Raw genomic sequence first — 18991 nt, 5'->3', positions numbered from 1 at the left:
TAGAACCTACTCATTCCTTACCTTATCAGTCCACCTAATTTTCTACATTCGTCTATAGCACCACATCTCAAATGCTTCGATTCTCTTCTGTTCCAGTTTTCTCACAGTCCATGTTTCACTACCATACAATGCTGTACTCCAGACGTACATCCTCAGAAATTTCTTCCTCAAATTAAGGCCGGTATTTGATTTTAGTAGACTTCTCTTGGCCAGAAATGCCTTTTTTGCCATAGCAAGTCTGCTTTTGATGTCTTCCTTGCTCTGTCCATCATTGGTTATTTTACTGCCTAGGTAGCAGAATTCCTTACCTTCATTGACTTCGTGACCATCAATCCTGATGTTAAGTTTCTCGCTGTTCTCATTTCTACAACTTCTCATTACCTTCATCTTTCTTCGATTGACTGTTAGTCCATCCTCTGTATTCATTTGTTCATTCCATTCAGCAGATCATGTAATTCTTCTTCACTTTGACTCAGGATAGCAATCTCATCAGCGAATCATATCATTGATATCCTTTCACCTTGCATTTTAATTCCACTCCTGAACCTTTCTTTTATTTCCATCATTGCTTCCTCAATGTACAGATTGAAGAGTAGGGGTGAAAGGCTACAGCCTTGTCTTACTCCCTTCTTAATACGGGCACTTCGTTCTTGATCGTCCACTGTTATTATTCCCTGTTGGTTGTTGTACATATTGTATATGACCTGTCTCTCCCTATAGCTTACCCCTACTTTTTTCAGAATCTTGAACAGCTTGCACCATTTTATATTGTCAAATGCTTTTTCCAGGTCGACAAATCCTATGAACGTCTCTTGATTTTTCTTTAGCCTTGCTTCCATTATTAGCCATAACGTCAGAATTGCCTCTCTCGTTCCTTTACTTTTCGTAAAGCCAAACTGATCGTCACCTAGCGCATTCTCAATTTTCTTTTCCATTCTTCTGTATATTATTCTTGTAAGCAGCTTCGATGCATGAGCTGTTAAGCTGATTGTGCGATAATTCTCGCACTTGTCAGCTCTTGCCGTCTTCGGAATTGTGTGGATGATGCTTTTCCAAAAGTCAGATGGTATGTCGCCAGACTCATATATTCTACACACCAACGTGAATAGTCGTTTTGTTGCCACTTCCCCTAATGATTTTAGAAATTCTGATGGAATGTTATCTATCCCTTCTGCCTTATTTGACCGTAAGTCCTCCAAAGCTCTTTTAAATTCTGATTCTAATACTGGATCCCCTATCTCTTCTAAATCGAATCCTGTTTCTTCTTCTATCACATCAGACAAATCTTCACCCTCATAGAGGCTTTCAATGTATTCTTTCCACCTATCTGCTCTCTCCTCTGCATTTAACAGTGGAATTCCCGTTGCACTCTTAATGTTACCACCGTTGCTTTTAATGTCACCAAAGGTTATTTTGACTCTCCTGTACGCTGAGTCTGTCCTTCCGACAATCATATCTTTTTCGATGTCTTCACATTTTTCCTGTAGCCATTTCGTCTTAGCTTCCCTGCACTTCCTATTTATTTCATTCCTCAGCGACTTGTATTTCTGTATTCCTGATTTTCCCGAAACATGTTTGTACTTCCTCCTTTCATCAATCAACTGAAGTATTTCTTCTGTTACCCATGGTTTCTTCACAGCTACCTTCTTTATACCTATGTTTTCCTTCCCAACTTCTGTGATGGCCCTTTTTAGAGACGTCCATTCCTCTTCAACTGTGTTGCCTACTGCGCTATTCCTTATTGCTGTATCTATAGTGTTAGAGAACTTCAAACGTATCTCGTCATTCCTTAGAACTTCCTGACTAATGTCTTGAACTTCAGCCTACTCTTCATCACTACCATATTGTGATCTGAGTCTATATCTGCTCCTGGGTACGCCTTACAATCCAGTATCTGATTTCGGAATCTCTGTCTGACCATGATGTAATCTAATTGAAATCTTCCCATATCTCCTTTTCCATGTATACCTTCTCCTCTTGTGATTCTTGAACAGGGTATTCGCTATTACTGGCTGAAACTTGTTACAGAACTCAATTAGTCTTTCTCCTCTTTCACTCCTTGTCCCAAGCCCATATTCTCCTGTAACCTTTTCTTCTACTCCTTCCCCTACAACTGCATTCCAGTCGCCCATGACTATTAGATTCTCGTCCCCCTTTACATACTGCATTACCCTTTCAATATCCTCTTACACTTTCTCTATCTGTTCATCTTCAGCTTGCGACGTCAGCATGTATACCTGAACTATTTTTGTCGGCGTTGGTCTGCTGTCGATTCTGATTAGAACAACCCAGTCACTGAACTGTTCACAGTAACACACCCTCTGCCCTACCTTCCTATTCATAACGAATCCTACACCTGTTATACAATTTTCTGCTGCTGTTGATATTACCCGATACTCATCTGACCAAAAATCCTTGTCTTCCTTCCACTTCACTTCACTGACCCCTACTATATCTAGATTGAGCCTTTGCATTTCCCTTTTCAGATTTTCTAGTTTCTAGTTTTTCAATGATTACCAAAGTACAAAGGAAGCTAAAGCAAGCAGAAAGATATATATGCTCAGTAAACTAGATAAAAGATTAGTAGTATCATATCTCAATGAGGAGCGTAAAATTTTCAGCATAGGTCAGGAGCATGTAGAGGAACTCTGGTTCAAGTTTAAAAGAATAGCTGACAATTTACTGGATAGATATGTACCTAGTGGAACAGTTTATAGTAGAAGGGAGCCTCCATGGTATACAGTCACTGTAAAGAAACTGAGATTATCACATAAAGGTATCAAACGAAGCATAGGGCTATAGAGAAAGAGATGCTAAATGAAACGCATTTGGCTGTCAAGAAAGCAATGTGTGATGCCTTCAATGACTACTGTAGCAGATTATTATCAAACAGCATTTCACAAAATCTAAACAAAATTCTGATCATATGTAAAGGCTGTTATTGGCACCAAAGTTAGTGCCCGGTCCCTAGTGAATGGGACAGGAACTGAAACTAAAGGTAGCAAAACAAAAGCAGAAATGCTTAACTACATTTTAAAATGGTCCTCTATAAGGAAAATCCAGGAGAATTGCCCCAGTGGAATCCCTGTCAGATTCTATAGCAAAATTGCAGCTGAGTTAGCCCCTGTTCTAACAAAGATATATCATATATCTCTTGAATAAATAACTTAGCCCAGTTCTTGGAAAAAGGCACAGGTCACAACTGTTTACAAGAAGGGTAGTAGAAGTGATCCACAAAATTACTATCCAGTGTCCTTGACACTGATCTGTTGTAGAATCTTAGAACATATTCTCAACTCAAACATAATGAGGTATCTTGAAGACAATGACCTCCTCAGTGCCAATCAGCATGGATTTTGAAAGCATCAGTCATGTGCAACTCAATTTGCACTTTCCTCAGATGACATACTAAAAGCTTTAGATCAAGGCAGCCAAGCAGATCCAGTGTTCCTCGATTTCAAAAAGCATTTGACTCAGCACCACACCTACGCTTATAGTCAAAAGTATGATCATATTGGGTGTCAAGCAAAATTTGTAATTGGATTGAGGACTTTTTGGTAGGGAGGACACAGCATATCTTGGATGGAGAGTCGTTATCAGATGTAGAAGTAACTTCGGGTGTGCCCCAGGGAAGGGTGTTGTGATGCTTGCTGTTCACGTTGTATATTAATGACCTTGCAGACAATCTTAATAGTAAAATTAGGCTCTTTGCAGATGATGCAGTTATCTGTAATCAGAGAAGCTGAATAAATATTCAGTCAGATCTTTATAATATTTCAGCTTGCTCTGAATGTTAAGAAATGTACAATTTTGCACTTCACAAAATGAAAAAACTATAATGTCACAGAGCCACTGTTGGAATTGTCTAACTCACGCAAATATCTGGGTGTAGGGGTATGAAATAGAATGATCACTTAGGTCCAGTTGTGGGTGAAGCACATGGTAGATTCCACTTTATCTGTAGAACATTGGGGCAGTGCAATCAGTCTGCAAAAGAGACTGCTTATAAATCACTCATTCAATGGTTCTAGAATATTGCTCAAGTGTGTGAGACACATACCATATAGGACTAGCAGGGGATATTGAACATATACAGAGAAGAGCAGCATGAATGGAACAGGAAGAAACCCTAATAACTGTTACAATGGGATGTGCCCTCTGCCATGCACCTCACAGTGGTTTGCAGAGTATAGATGTAGACATACTGCAGAAATGAAATATTGTATAGCTGTATAGGACAGCATGATTGTATATACTTACACATTCAAAAACAAGTTTTCCATGCCAATAATTGTAAAAGATGACAGTAACTTGCTATTATGTATTAAATTTAACAGGCATCAAGTGGATTGTAATGTTATTACACAGTCACTTAATCATAAGGATTTCAATGAAATTTACATCAGTATTTACTGTAGGAAGCAGTAACATTTCTATTTTGATACTAAAAATCAGGATACTTTCAATGAGCTATTTTGACAGATTATGTGGCGTCTGTAATTCCATTTGCAATTACACAAAACAAAGGCTCACAAACTGCAGAATGCAAGGATAATGTGCCAGCTTCCTTTTAAGGAACTCCTTTGAAACACTGGATAGGAAAAATTTCACATGGCACAGTTTCACATTATGCTTTCTTTTTACCAAACTTTCTAAAACAGGAGATTACTTGCATACAAGACTGCAGTGCACCTAAAACATCAAAATAATAAATCAAAGTGTTGTTGGATTTGTGAAACTGGGTGCTCCACTACAAGAAGTTACTCGATACATTGACACATGCATCAACCAAGGAAGTTGTAACTCTTGCACTATTTTAACTGGAGCAAATGACGTCTACAAAAATGAGGAAAAGTTTGCCTTGAGATATTTACGGGAAGCATTGGAAAAGGCTACAGACATGAAATTGTTCATAACAAGCATACCTATGAGACATGACATCATCAAAACATCATGTGTGAATGCAGAAATTGAAGCAACTAACCAGAAGATCGAAAAAATTTGTAATTTTTTCAGCAGTGCAACATACATTAATGCAGACAGCCAAAAAAGGGAAGACTTCACTACCCATGGAATGCATAGAAACAAGAAAGACAAAGAAGCACTATGTGATGTAATACTGAAACAAATGAATCAAAATCAGCCTCGCTTAATGTGAGCTACAATTATAGGAGCTCCAGTGGAATCATCAGCTTCAACTGAAGAACCAGATACTCCAATGATTTGAGACAAAGCTGAAGAAACAAGAAGAGGATCTCCAACAAGTTTAGATACAGTACCACAAGCTAAAACTTCAAAAATCACATGTGAGATGCCCACTCACTATGCATCAACCCACACCACTCGCAAAAGGAAGGAACCAAAACGTTTTGTATGGTAAGTGGCTCCAGAGAAATGTTACATCAGTTGTGTAAAACATCGCTCTGGGATGAAAACTTCAACAGTACAAGTGGAAGGAGCTATTCAAGGGAAGATGTATTGGAAACTGTAAGTAAGTGCAAGTCTTCATTCCTAATGCACTGGAACATAAACGGCCTAAATCCAACATATCCTCACAATAAAACCAAAAACAATTGAGACATCAGTACTGGTAGAAAATAAAAACACGGAAGAAATTCCTGAAAATGTCATAGAAACTTTAGAAAACCTAGATGTTTGGTTCCCTCTAAATGGCCTAAGGCTAAATATTTCCAAAACACAGCTGATGCAATTTAAGACAAAACAGTCTTGAATAAATGATATTCACATTATGCACAGAAGCCAGGAGCTAAATGAAGCAGAGCATGTTAAATCCTTAGGAATACAACTGGGCAGAAACCCATCATGGTCATCACACAGATTATCTAAAAAATAAACTAAACGGTCTGGCAGTTGCTATGACAATCTTAGCCAATGTCGCTAGTATAGACACAAGAAAGTAGTAAACCATAGTTACTTTGGGTCAGTAGTGAGATACGGTATTGTCTTCTGGAGGATTGCTAGCAACATGACAAAAATATTAACTTTGCAGAAAAAATTATCAGAAACATATGCAGTACAAAACCAAGAGAATCTTGTCAGTCACTCTTTTCACAAGTAATAACCCTAAACTCTTTTTGTCAAAAAATTTCCATCTCCACACACAAGCTTAATCTTTTTGCACAGACTCCACAATATATGGGAATGAAAGTATACAATAAACTGAAAGACACAAATTTTAGAAAGGTCCAAAATGAGGCAGTAAAAAGAGAACTGTATAGCACCCTGGTGCAGAAATGTTATTACTCTGGTGATGAATTTTTTAATGACCTGACCATCTGAGCAGGATGAAAAGAATAATAATAAATAATATTCAGATTTTATTGTGATTATATAAAAAAATATTGTATTCCATGTATAATTTATCATAGTTATAAGCTGACGAGTCTCCTGTACATAAAATCAACGCTTTAACTTGTATGTTATGAGATGATAAAATTCTGATTCTGATTTACTATGTGACTCAGTTTTTATTTTCCTTGAAATACATTTAGCATCCTTGTAATTTTATTTGCTGATTTTTTGACTGTATACTATAATTTTTTTTGGCTATATCTTCATACTTGTCACTCAGAGCATAACCACACAAACATGTATCATAAAGAAAGAAGTTTAAACTAGTGTCTGACAAAACTATTCTTTTCAAAATTAACATTAGAACCTGCTTATGGTTACAGATTTTTAAAAAGTGTGATTCATAGGAATCTGATATCAATACACAAACAATACACCAAGACAGGTGGCACTATTATGTAACTGCTGAGGATGAGAAGGTTATGCCACTCTTATTGGGAATGTCAAAATAAAGGCTACAATTATAAGACAGGTTTCACAGGACCTTTTTGTAAAGCCACCTGTGCTATATACCCATAAAGAGAAAGTAAAACAGGATTATTATTGGTTGTATCATTTCATTCATTACTTTGAAACATGAAGCTACCAAATTTTCGGTTTTCTAAAAAAAAAAAATGCAGTCATCCACATCACCACAATCAGACTGGACCACTCCAAAACCATCACTCAGAATCTGGTGGTTGAAAGAAAGGCTTCCATAATATGAAGACCATAAACCAAGTCAACTCTTGACACAATTCTTTTTTTCAGATTGTAAAATCTGAGTGTACAAGATTTGATAATATGCTCCAGATAGTTGTCTATGCAATCCAAATCCTGTTCTAAATTACCAGTCTGAAACATTCCAGTCAGAAAAATATGCATTTTGAAATTATTGAAACATAACTAAATAATGCAAAGAAGAACTTCATGAGTGTGGCACAAAGCTTTGCATGTTTCTCTTGAAAGTGATGAACCCTTTACATGACTCATCTGCTTAACCAACATTTAAAAATTTTCAAAAACTGTAGCCCAGAATCATTACAACCAATACTGCGAACTGGGTTTCTCACATCGACTGCCTTCCACCAACCTATTCTTATTTGTACAAACTGGTCTGTGCCTCCACTCTGCACTTCAAAACACATCAAAGCAGCAACAGTTGTGTCATGAGAAACACTGTTTGTTAAGTTATATTTTGACACTGAATGGCATTAGGATACACATTTATATAATTGAGCTTTGGAGTTGTTTTTGTAAGAGGGGGTCTTTACATTCTGCACTGCATAAATTCACGGCATCAGAAAACTTAACTTCTAAAACCTGTTCACAATTCGGATCAAGTGAGGGAAATATATCTTGCCTGCATATGCTAAGTTTATCTATTTGTTTCTTATGTTCAATAGATGCACAGTGTCATACATGATATATATGACATATACTGTATATATGACATATACAGTCTGGAGCAGAAGACTTGTTTTAATTAAGCGGTTTAAGTTGATTCACATCTTTACTGCCAAAAGAAAAATGGAAGTAATAATTGCCTTTGGAGTGTTCTGTTAGTTTCATTAACAAGTTTGTATTTACATCATTGTTATCACATATTATAGTTATGACTTTAAGTCCACAAGAAATTACAAGTTGTAAAACTGCAAGTGTTTTTACATATACCTCTTGCCCAGACATATTTTTCACTAGATGTAATGAAACTATTTATTTTGTGCTCCCAAATGCAGATGACACCAGAGAACACCAGTTATAGCACCTCCTTTGAATTGAAATTCTGGATTAATATAAATTCCATCCAACTGTAAAATACATATTGTTTCCTCTTCAGGCTATCTGGTTGCTACAGTCTTAAGAAAATGACACTTACTTGTCTTATTTTCTGCTGAAATTTTTAAGGAAGCAATAAATTTTTGTATTTGTTTTGAACATGGTGGATATAGAAGGCAGTTTGAATGAAGAGTACTGGAGTGTCCAAATATTATGAAAATGTATAGCAACATATTAATTTATTACTCTTTCTTTTTCACACCACATAACAATTTTTTCACACAAGAAATTGACACACGTGCTGCTTCTGTTATCATCAGTAAAATGCACAATACAGTCTTTACCAGTCAAACACAATATATGTTCCAAAATCCTGCTGCGTATCAATGTTAATGATATGGGCCTTTAATTAGTGGATTATTCCTATTGCCTTTCTTGCATATTGGTGTGGGTATGCATCTTTTGTTGAGCTAGCTGTTGTATATGACTTAAGTATGGAGCTATTGCATCAGCATACTCTGAAAGAAACCTGATCGGTATACAGTCTGGAGCAGAAGACTTTTTTTTTATTAAGTGGTTTAAGTTGATTCACTACTCCGAGGACATCTACTTCTACGTTACTCATGTTGGCAGCTGTTCTTGATTCGAATTCTGGAATATTTACTTTGCCTTCTTTTGTGAAGGCATTTCAGAAGGCTGTGTTTAGTAACTCTGCTTTGGCAGCACTGTCCTTGATAGTGTCTCTGCTGCTATCATGCTGAGAAGGCATTGATCATTTCTTCCTGCTAGCATACTTCACCTATGACCACAATTTCATTAGATTTTCTGCCAGGTTTCGAAACAAAGTTTCTTTGTGGAAACTACTATAAGCATTTCGCATTCAAGTTCGTGCTAAATTTGGAGCATCTGTTTAAATTTGACATTATTTTTTTTTTTTTTTTTCCAGAAACAGTGTTCCGACCTGTTTTGTGTACCAAGGAGGATCAGCACCACCATTTGTTAATTTATTTGGTATAAATCTCTCGGCTGCTGTTGGTACCATTTCTGTGAATTGAAGCCACATCTGGTCTACACTTACATTTTTAATTTGTAAGGAGTGGAGATTGTCTCCCAGGAAGGCGTCAAGCAAATTTTTATCTGTTCTTTTTGAATAGGTATACGTTCCATTTGTTTTTGGGAGTTACGGTATTCAGTCTTGCTACGACAACCCTGTGTTCACTAATCCCTGTATCCATTTTGACGGTCATTATTAGCACAGTAGTATTTGTTGCTAAGAGGTCAGGTGTGTTTTCACAACTGCTTACTATTTGAGTGGATGCAAAATAATTGTCTGAGAATGCCTTTAGCACAATTTTGGGTGATGTTTTATATTACCTCTGGATTCAAACATGTATTTTCACCTACATAACGAGGGTAAATTGAAGTCACCATTATATATATATATATATATATATAAAACAAAGATTCCAAGACTTACCAAGCGGGAAAGCGCCGGCAGACAGGCACATGAACAAAACACACAAACACACACACAGAATTACTAGCTTTCGCAACCGATGGTTGCTTCTTCAGGAAGGAGAGGGAAAGACGAAAGGATGTGGGTTTTAAGGGAGAGGGTAAGGAGTCATTCCAATCCCGGGAGCGGAAAGACTTCCCTTAGGGGAAAAAAAGGACAGGTGTACACTCGCGCACACACACATATCCATCTGCACATACACAGACACAAGCAGACCTATTTAAAGGCCATGTTTGAAATTAGACTCAAGTTTTCTTTGAACCTTTCAGTAATTGTATCATCTGAATTAGGAGTTCATTTAAAGTGTCCAATTATTATTTTATTCTGGTTTTCAGGAATGACTTCTACCTTACTAACTCGTAGGAATATCTATTTCAATTTTGTTATGAGGCTAACTACTTCCAACAGCAACAAACATGCCACAGCCACGCCACCGCCACCCCAGAGCGTATCCCCACCCCTCCAGCTGTAAGCAAAGACATCTCATTGGGTACACTAAAGTTTAAATAAGCAATATACATATCCATTTAATTATGCACTGAAAGACTAATTCTTCATCTCACCATTTAAACTGACAAATAGATTGCTGTGCATTAAATTGTTCCATGTGCAATTCTGTGCACACTGTGAATGTTTGAGTTTGTTCGCTGTGTGATCTGCTGCTTCTGTTATTGTACCCTTGTCCTCTAGATGTCGAAAGATTGCTGGTCTGTTTATAAAGGTGAATTTTGTGACTGGTTTTTATAGAAAGGGGGACGGACAGATGGATGGACGGAGGGAGGGAGGGAGGAAAGCGTGTGTATTGCCTCCGGATCAAGTTGTGCAAATTCCACAATATTTCCTCAAATAAACTGTCTGACATTTTCAGGTGGTTCAACCTTGCTGGTGCGTAGGTACGACTGACAATATCCGCACTTCGACACCTTGTTGCTAGACTAAGTGCTAAGAATGTGCAGGTGCAATGATTTGCAGTTAGATGGTGCCATATTCAAATTCCTGCCAAAAATTGCAGAGTGGCTCTCCTGCGTGTGCACTGAATGCTGTGTTTGCCAACAGTTTATCCCCAGCAACATCATGTGGGATTGCATCATTAAGAAAGCAATACATATCCATACAGCCGTACATCAACAAGGATATGAGATTTCAACTGAGCACAGCCTGGAACCCTACACTGGCTGCTATTAAATCACGACACGAAAATCAAGATTCTTTGATAACAGGCCCAGCATAACATTGGTCTAGTTCAGCTGTTGGTGAGTAACAGCTGGCCACACTGTTGGCAAACGCAGCATACAGCGCATGCACAGGACAGCTTCTCTGGGATTTTCAGCAGGAGTTTGCATATGGCACCATCTAACTGCAAGTCACTGCACCTGCACATTCTTAATTCGCGTTCTAGAAATGGGGCATCAATGTGTGGATACCGTCAGTCATACCTAGCCACCAGCAAGGTTGAACCACCTGAAGATGTCAGACAGTTGCTCTGAGGAAATCTTGTGGAATTTGCACAATGTGATCCGGCGGCAAACCCATGAAGAATATTTACAAGAGTAATTTGTTATCTTCATCTTCAGGAAATGTGTATTACCATTAATTTGATGATATTTTTCAATTGCTAGACAAGTATTATGTCCCATGATGCTCAATCAATTACTAATCCAGTGTATAACTAATCACTAATCCAGTATATATCCAACAGATACAGATATACATTGTGAATGTTTAAAAGCAATTCCAAGAAAAGACTGGTTAACTTCCAAGAGATCTGTGGTCTGTACTTAGTGTTAGAAGTGGGTGTAGAGGAAAGTGGTGGAATTTGGTGTACCTAACAGATTTTGACGATGACCTTTATTCTGTAATACCTAATGCCTTCAATTTTTGAATAGCATTAGCCCCATGTGTTATTGTAAAGTATCTTAAAACCATAAATATACAGCTATATGTTACAGAAAAAACTAATGATTATAATATCAATGCATTGCATCATTTTACCTGACACATATGGTCAAATGGTGCAGTAATTGGGGTAAATTGGCACAAGGAATGGAATGTAATTCAACATATTTTATAATACAAAATATACCTGTATGTATTGAATATTATGTTTATTAAACAGAACATTGAACAGCATAGTTTACAAAAAGAAAATAGCAAAAGTATCAGAATGAGTGTGGAATAGTTACAAAACAATAATAATAGTTTTCTTATAAAATAGGGACAAAAATGAAGAAGACTCAATGATAAGTGTCTCTTGCATACCTGTAAAACAACTAATGCTTCTTCAGACACAAGTAACAGTTGTAGCTTTCAGGGCCATCCCACCCACAAGAAGAAGCACAAGAAATACACATGTGCGATTCCTCACCATCTTTGTCGAATTCACCTCATATTATGCACAGATCTTTGTCTCTGGTATATTGTGCAGGTTGATGCTCTGTTTAATAACAGCCCCTCCATGAACAGCACTGATGGCTGTCCAACAAGTTCTCTGTTTTATGGGGATATGTCCTCAGCATCTGAATGGAGGCACCCATTCTTATAAAAATGATTAACTATGTTATTTTGACTTTCTCTAAACCCTCACACTTTGCTTAAGAAAAATAATACTTGTATAATTGCGAGCATTAATGTGCAGAGATGAGTATAACACCAAAATTTGTGTTTTAATGTAACACTAAATGGCTTGCCTCTTAGAAGCTAGAGGTCAAAAATTATAAGAAACAAAGGTTAAACACACTTTTCTTTCTTGCGCCGACTACTGGCAAGTAGCATTTCCTGCGTTCCGCATGCTTATTTATATAACTAAGCATCAGATGGCAACACCTCTCAAATGAGACAAGCTCTCACAGTTAAAGACATATTGATATGCATTATTTTACCCACTGCCAAGGCCCACGTGGAAACAGGCTCTGGCGCGTATGTCACGATACGTGACGCTAGGTCTTACAAGTGCCAGCAGCTGACTCCAGCAGGGAGCAAATAACTATTTCAGATGAATTTAGTAATTATTAACTGCTTGTTTGAATGTTTGGAAGTTCTTGATAGCACATGACAAAATTAAGATCTTTGTTCGGCATCTTTTCAATTAAATATTATTTCCCATGGGCCCCGCACAGAGGCAAGCATTCATAAAGTGTGGTGGACAAGCTGACTGGTGTGACATCACAAAGTTCATTACAGGGCCCGTATATCTTCTTGTTCCTGACCCGCTGTGCTAAACTCCCCCACTCTCCTGTAATAAACTTTGATACATTTAAAGATATGCAAGGAATGTAAAATTAGAGAGATTCGAGTGCACACGGAGGCTTTCAGACAGTCGTTCTTCCCGCAAACCATACGCGACTGGAACAGAAAAGGGAGGTAATGACAGTGGCACGTAAAGTGCCCTCCGCCACAAACCATTGGGTGGCTTGCGGAGTATGAATGTAGATGTAGGTAGATGTAGATGTAGGTGAAATGAGAAGGAAGGCCCAAAAGCTTGACCAAAATTAAGAGACTGCACAGTACCAAAAATATTTGCCAATCTACCGCACTATTTAAGCAAACCACCTAACTCTCACTCTAGAATGATCCAGATGACAGAAGACGAAAACAAGAGAAAGATCCTTGTAAGAGAAAGGAAGAGTGGCTTGCAGAAGATGTTAATAAAAGTTTTACAGACTTGTGTGAAAATGTAGTTAGAACTGTGTGAAGTGACATGCTGCCACGCTGTAATTAACGATTCAGTATGTTCCTATATGATATCAGTGGAACACACGTCAGAAATTCCAGTTTGTTTAAAGATGACAGTTGTGTGTGTGTGTTGGCAATAACACTAAGTGCCCATGATCTGCAGCGGATGTTGCCTCTAAACGTAAAATGAATTACTTCTATTGACACACTCAGCCAACATGGATTTAGAAAACACCCTTCTTGTGAAACATGAAGTGCTGAATGATATTGACGAGGGATTTCAAATTGATTCCGTATTTCTAGAAGGCTTTTGACAGTGTACCTCACAGGGGGTTCGTAATAAAATTGAGTGCTTATGGAATATCGTCCCAGTTATGGAATTGGATTTGTAATTTCCTGTCAGAGAGATCATAGTCCATAGTAACTGGCGGAAAGTCATTTAGTAAAACAGAAGTGATTTCTTGTGTTTCCCAAGGTAGTGTCACAGACAATCTGAGCAGCCATCTTAAGTTGTTTGCAGATGACGCTGTCATTATTGTCTAGTAAAGATAAAAAAAAATTGCAAAACAATATAGAAAAGATATCTTTATGGTGCGAAAACTGGCAGTTGATCCTAAATAATGAAAAGTGTGATGTCATCCATAAGTATGCTAAAAGGAATCCATTGAACTTCAGTTACTCAATACATCTGTCAAATCTAAAGGCCATAAAGTCAAGTAAATACTTAGGAACTACAATTACGAAAAAATTAAATTGGAAAGAACCCACAGAGAATGTTGTGGGGAAGGCAAACAAAAGACTGTGTTTTGTTGGCAGTACATTTAGAAGAAGCAACAGATCTACTTAAGCAGGCTGTTCCAGCTCTTCGGCTCCGGTGTGAGTCGCGGAGCGCTCCCTGCTCCAGGGAGCCATGTCGCTCGCTGTGACCATTTGAGTGGGCCAGCACGCTGGCACATGGCATGGCTGGCTGAGGCAGGCGGCAAGGCAAGTGTTTCGTTGTTCCAGCTGTGTCTTACAAGATCGACAACCTCATACTCTTAGCTGCTAAGACGTGGTGACACGCTACATGAGGAAATACGATGTTCAGGAAATAAATAAGAAACAACTGTTTTACAAGAAATTCCATACTAAATTTATTGGGCCTCTGTAGCTTGACATTTTCTTTTCATTACAAGATCGGAAATATCAGGCATCAAAGTGTTTGCAGCATTAATGCTGAGGATGGCCTTCATCGTTGCATGCTGAAGAAACGATCGTTCCTAACTTTTTACTCTTTTCATTGCTGAGAAAAGATGCTCACAACAATACGTAGATCCAAACATGCACATGATCTGAGCGGCATAGTTGTGAAGCTTGGGAAATGTTTTTTGGTGTAATAAACGATAGCATCATGACAAATTCAACGTGTTGTAGTACCTCTCTTTCAACAAAGTTGAATTTTGCAAATCAGTAATCTCCAACTGAAGTGACGATGACAAGTAATCCAGGGAAACTGAAATAGGAGTGCTGAACAACTTATGTTCCATTTCCAAACTAATGAGGTCTCGGAATTGTGTTTCAAATGATGTGATGAGCTGCTTTAACTTTGCTTGGTAATCGCCGAAAGTAGTACCTTAAGGTAGTTTTAAAGAAGCAAGACAATTGAAGAATGTTAAATGTCTATTACTCTTCTGCCTCTCAAATAAATGTAACTTTTCCATGAATGCTTTGATATGGTCGTGCATGTCAACGATTAGCTGCCCTTTGCCTTGCAATGACAGATTTAAATTATTCAGATGCATAGTTATGTCAGCTAGGAACGCCAGGTCTGAAATCCATTTTATATCTTTCAGACAATGCATTTCTTCCTCTTTCATTTAGAGAAAATGGGATATATCCTCGCGAATGGCAAAGAATACATCCAGAACTTTTCCCCGACTCAGCCATCAAACTCTACTGTGGTAAGGTATAACCCCATACTCTGCTTCCATATCTGTCAGGAATCCTTTGTATTGGTGATGATTCATACCGTGACGCCACACAAAATTCACACACTTCACGACATCTTTCATTACACCACCTAGCTCTACTGTTTCATCACACAGTGGCTCTTGGTGAATAAAACAATGAAGGGTCAAAATGTCTTTTCCGAATTCATCCCTGAGTTTATTTTTCAAACGAGAAGCAAAACTTTTGCGACACCCGATCATTTGTGGCGCACCGTCCGTCGCTACAGAATGGAGCTTATCCCACGGCAAATTCGTATTGTCCACTGATTCACAAACAGCTTCAAAAATGTCACGTCCTGTTGAGGTGTAATCGAGTGGTACCACATCCAAGAGTTCTTCAGTTACTTGCAGCTCCATGTTGACACCACGCACAAAGACTGCAAGCTGAGCACAGCCTGATATGTCGGTGCTTTTGTCACACGCTAGTGAAAATGTAACAAAGCTCTCCGACTTTTTCCTGAGCTGTGTCTCTAAATCCGCTGCCATGTCCAGGTTTCGAAGAGACATTGTTTGCTTCGACAGGCAAACCCTTAAATTGCATGCACCTCCCTTGGAAACCAACATTCTGCAACTGCTAACATGCACTATTTTATGAGTGGTCCCACTGAAAATGGCCTGCCACTCGTCGCAATGATGATTTTATTGTTTTTTTGTGGTTTTAGGGCGCACAACTACAATGGTCATTAGCGCCCTGACTAAGTTAGGAATGCACCGCGAGGCACAAGGTTAAAAAAGCAACTAAAAGGGGCAACACTATAAAAGACGTATTAACAGGTATAGGATTGAAAAACTACAGCATAATCAAACGTCCTTAGACAGGTGTGTCAAGTTGATAAAACGAAGAACACGAGCAGCAGCTCCTGGGTCATCCGCTAAAATGGCATCCAGAGTACATGGCAGGCCAAGATCAAGATGCAGTGTAGTAAAATCCGGATAGGACGGTAAAATGTGGCGGACCATCAGCAATTGCCCACATGGACAGAACGGCGCCGGCGCTGCCGTCAGCAGATGGCGATGGCTAAACCGGCAGTGTCCAATTCGTACCCAGGCCAAAACGACCTCCTCCCGCCGAGAAGGACGTGAGGAGGGCGTCCAAGCTGCGGGAAGAGGTTTCAAAGCCTGAAGCTTGTTGCCCATAAGTGCAGCCCAATCGGCATGCCACAGCGATAAAATGCGCCGACAAATGACCCTGCTACAATCTGATGAAGGGACACAACAAGAAGCCGTCCGAGGCTGGAGGACCGCAGCCTTGGCCGCGGCATCTTCAGCTTCGTTCCCAGGGATACCGACATGGCCAGGAACCCACATAAAGCTAACTGGAGACCCGTCATCCACCAGCTGCTGAAGAGAGCATTGGATCCGGTGCACGAAAGGGTGAACCGGATACAGATCACTGAGGCTCTGGATGGCACTCAGAGAATCAGAGCAGATGACATAAGCAGAATGTCGGTGGCGGCAGAAGTAAAGAACAGCCTGGCAGAGGGCAAAGAGCTCAGCTGTGAAGTTCGAACAATGGCCATGTAGCCAGTATTTGAAACTTTGTGCCCCGACAATAAAAGAACACCCAACCCCGTCATTGGTCTTAGAGCCATCTGTATAAATGAAGATCATATTAATGAACTTCGAACGAAGTTCGACAAAACGGGAGTGGTATACCGAACCGGGGGTAACCTCCTTTGGGAGCGAGCTGAGGTCAAGGTGAACGTGAACCTGAGCCTGGAGCCAGGGTGGCGTGTGGCTCTTGCCCACTCTAAAGGTTGCAGGGAGTGAAAAATCAAGATGTTGAAGGAGGCGACGAAAGCGAACTCCAGGGGGTAGCAGGGCAGAGACATACAACCCGTATTGACAGTCGAAAGAGTCGTCAAAAAAGGAACGATACGATGGGTGGTCGGGCATTGACAGTAGCCGACAGGCGTAATGACAAAGCAGTATATTGCGCCGGTAGGTGAGTGTCAATTCACCGGCTTCAGCATGAAGACTCTCGACGGGACTAGTATAAAATTCTCTGATCGCAAGACGTAAACCCCAATGTTGTATGGAGTTGAGGCAGCGTAAGATGGACGGCCGTGCAGAAGAGTATACAAAGCTCCCATAATCCAGCTTGGAGCGGACGATCGACCGATATAGGCGAAGTAGGACGATTCAATCTGCTCCCCACGACGTACCACTGAGAACACGGAGAACATTTAGAGAACAGGTACAACGGGCAGCCAAATATGACACATGTGGAGACCAGCTAAGTTTCCTGTCAAATGTAAGACCTAAAAATTTTGTTGTCTCCACGAATGGGAGAGCAACAGGACTGAGTTGTAAGGATGGTGGGAGAAACTCTTTGTAGCGTCAGAAGTTAATACAGACCGTCTTCTCGGCAGAAAAATGGAAGCCATTGGCAACACTCCCGGAGTAAAGACAGTCAAGAGAACACTGAAGACAGCGCTCCAGGAAACATGTACGCTGCGTGCTGCAATAGATGGTAAAACCGTCCACGAAAAGGCAGCCTGATAAATCAGCTGGGAGGCAATCCATTATTGGATTGATTGCTATGGCGAAGAGAGCAACGCTGAAAACGGAGCCCTGTGGCACCCCATTCTCCTGGCGAAAGGTGTCTGACAGGACAGAACCCACACGTACCCTGAAATGTCAATCAATTAAAAAGGAACGAATAAAAAGAGGGAGGCGACCGCGAAGGCCCCATGTATGCATGGTGCAGAGAATGCCCACCCTCCAACAGGTGTTGTAAGCCTTCTCCAAATCAAAGAACACAGCCGCGGTCGGGCGCTTCCGCAAGACGTTATTCATAATGAAGGTCGACAAGGTAACCAGATGGTCAACAGCAGAGCAGCGCCTATGAAATCCATATTGTACATTGGTAAGTAGGCGTCGAGATTTGAGCAGCCAAACCAAACGAGAGTTAACCATTCGCTCCATCACCCTACAGACACAGCTTGTCATTCCCCGGCTTAGGAATCGGTACAACAATAGACTCGCACCAGCATGCGGGAACATGTCCCTCAATCCAGATGCGATTGTAAGTATGAAGAAGGAAACCTTTACCCGCAGGAGAAAGGTTCTTCAGCATCTGAATATGAATAGAATCAGGCCCTGGCGCAGAGGACCGTGACCAGGCAAGTGCATTTTCGAGTTCCCGCATGGTGAATGGGGCATTATAACTTTCACGATTCGAGGAGTGAAAGTTAGGTGGCCGAGCCTCCTCTGCCTGTTTTCGGGGGAGGAAGGCAGGGGGGTAATGAGTGGAGCTTGAAACCTTGGCGAAAAAGCGGTCGAAGGCATTGGAGACATCCTGAGGGGCCACAAGGACGTAATTCGCGACCATCAAGCCAGAAACTGATGAGTGGACCTTAGTGCCAGATAGCCGGCACAAGCTACCCCAGACAACAGAAGAAGGAGTAAAACTGTTGAAGGTGCTTGTGAAAGCAGCCCAGCTGGCTTTCTTGCTTTCTTTAAAAATACGATGACACTGCGCACGTAATCGTTTATAATTGATACAATTCGCCACTGTAGGGTGGCGTTTAAAGGTGCATAAAGCACGTCGACGAGCACGTAAAGTGTCTCTACATGCTGCGGTCCACAAGGGGACCGGTACGTGACATGGAGAAGAAGTAGTGTGAGGGATGGAATAGTCAGCAGCAGTGAGAATGACTTCCGTGAGGTGTGCGGCCTGACT

Source organism: Schistocerca gregaria, chromosome 7, assembly GCF_023897955.1.
Source record: "Schistocerca gregaria isolate iqSchGreg1 chromosome 7, iqSchGreg1.2, whole genome shotgun sequence".
NCBI classification, from domain to species: domain Eukaryota; kingdom Metazoa; phylum Arthropoda; class Insecta; order Orthoptera; family Acrididae; genus Schistocerca; species Schistocerca gregaria.
The sequence above is the reverse complement of the archived record's forward strand: the minus strand, read 5'-3'. Positions refer to the sequence as shown.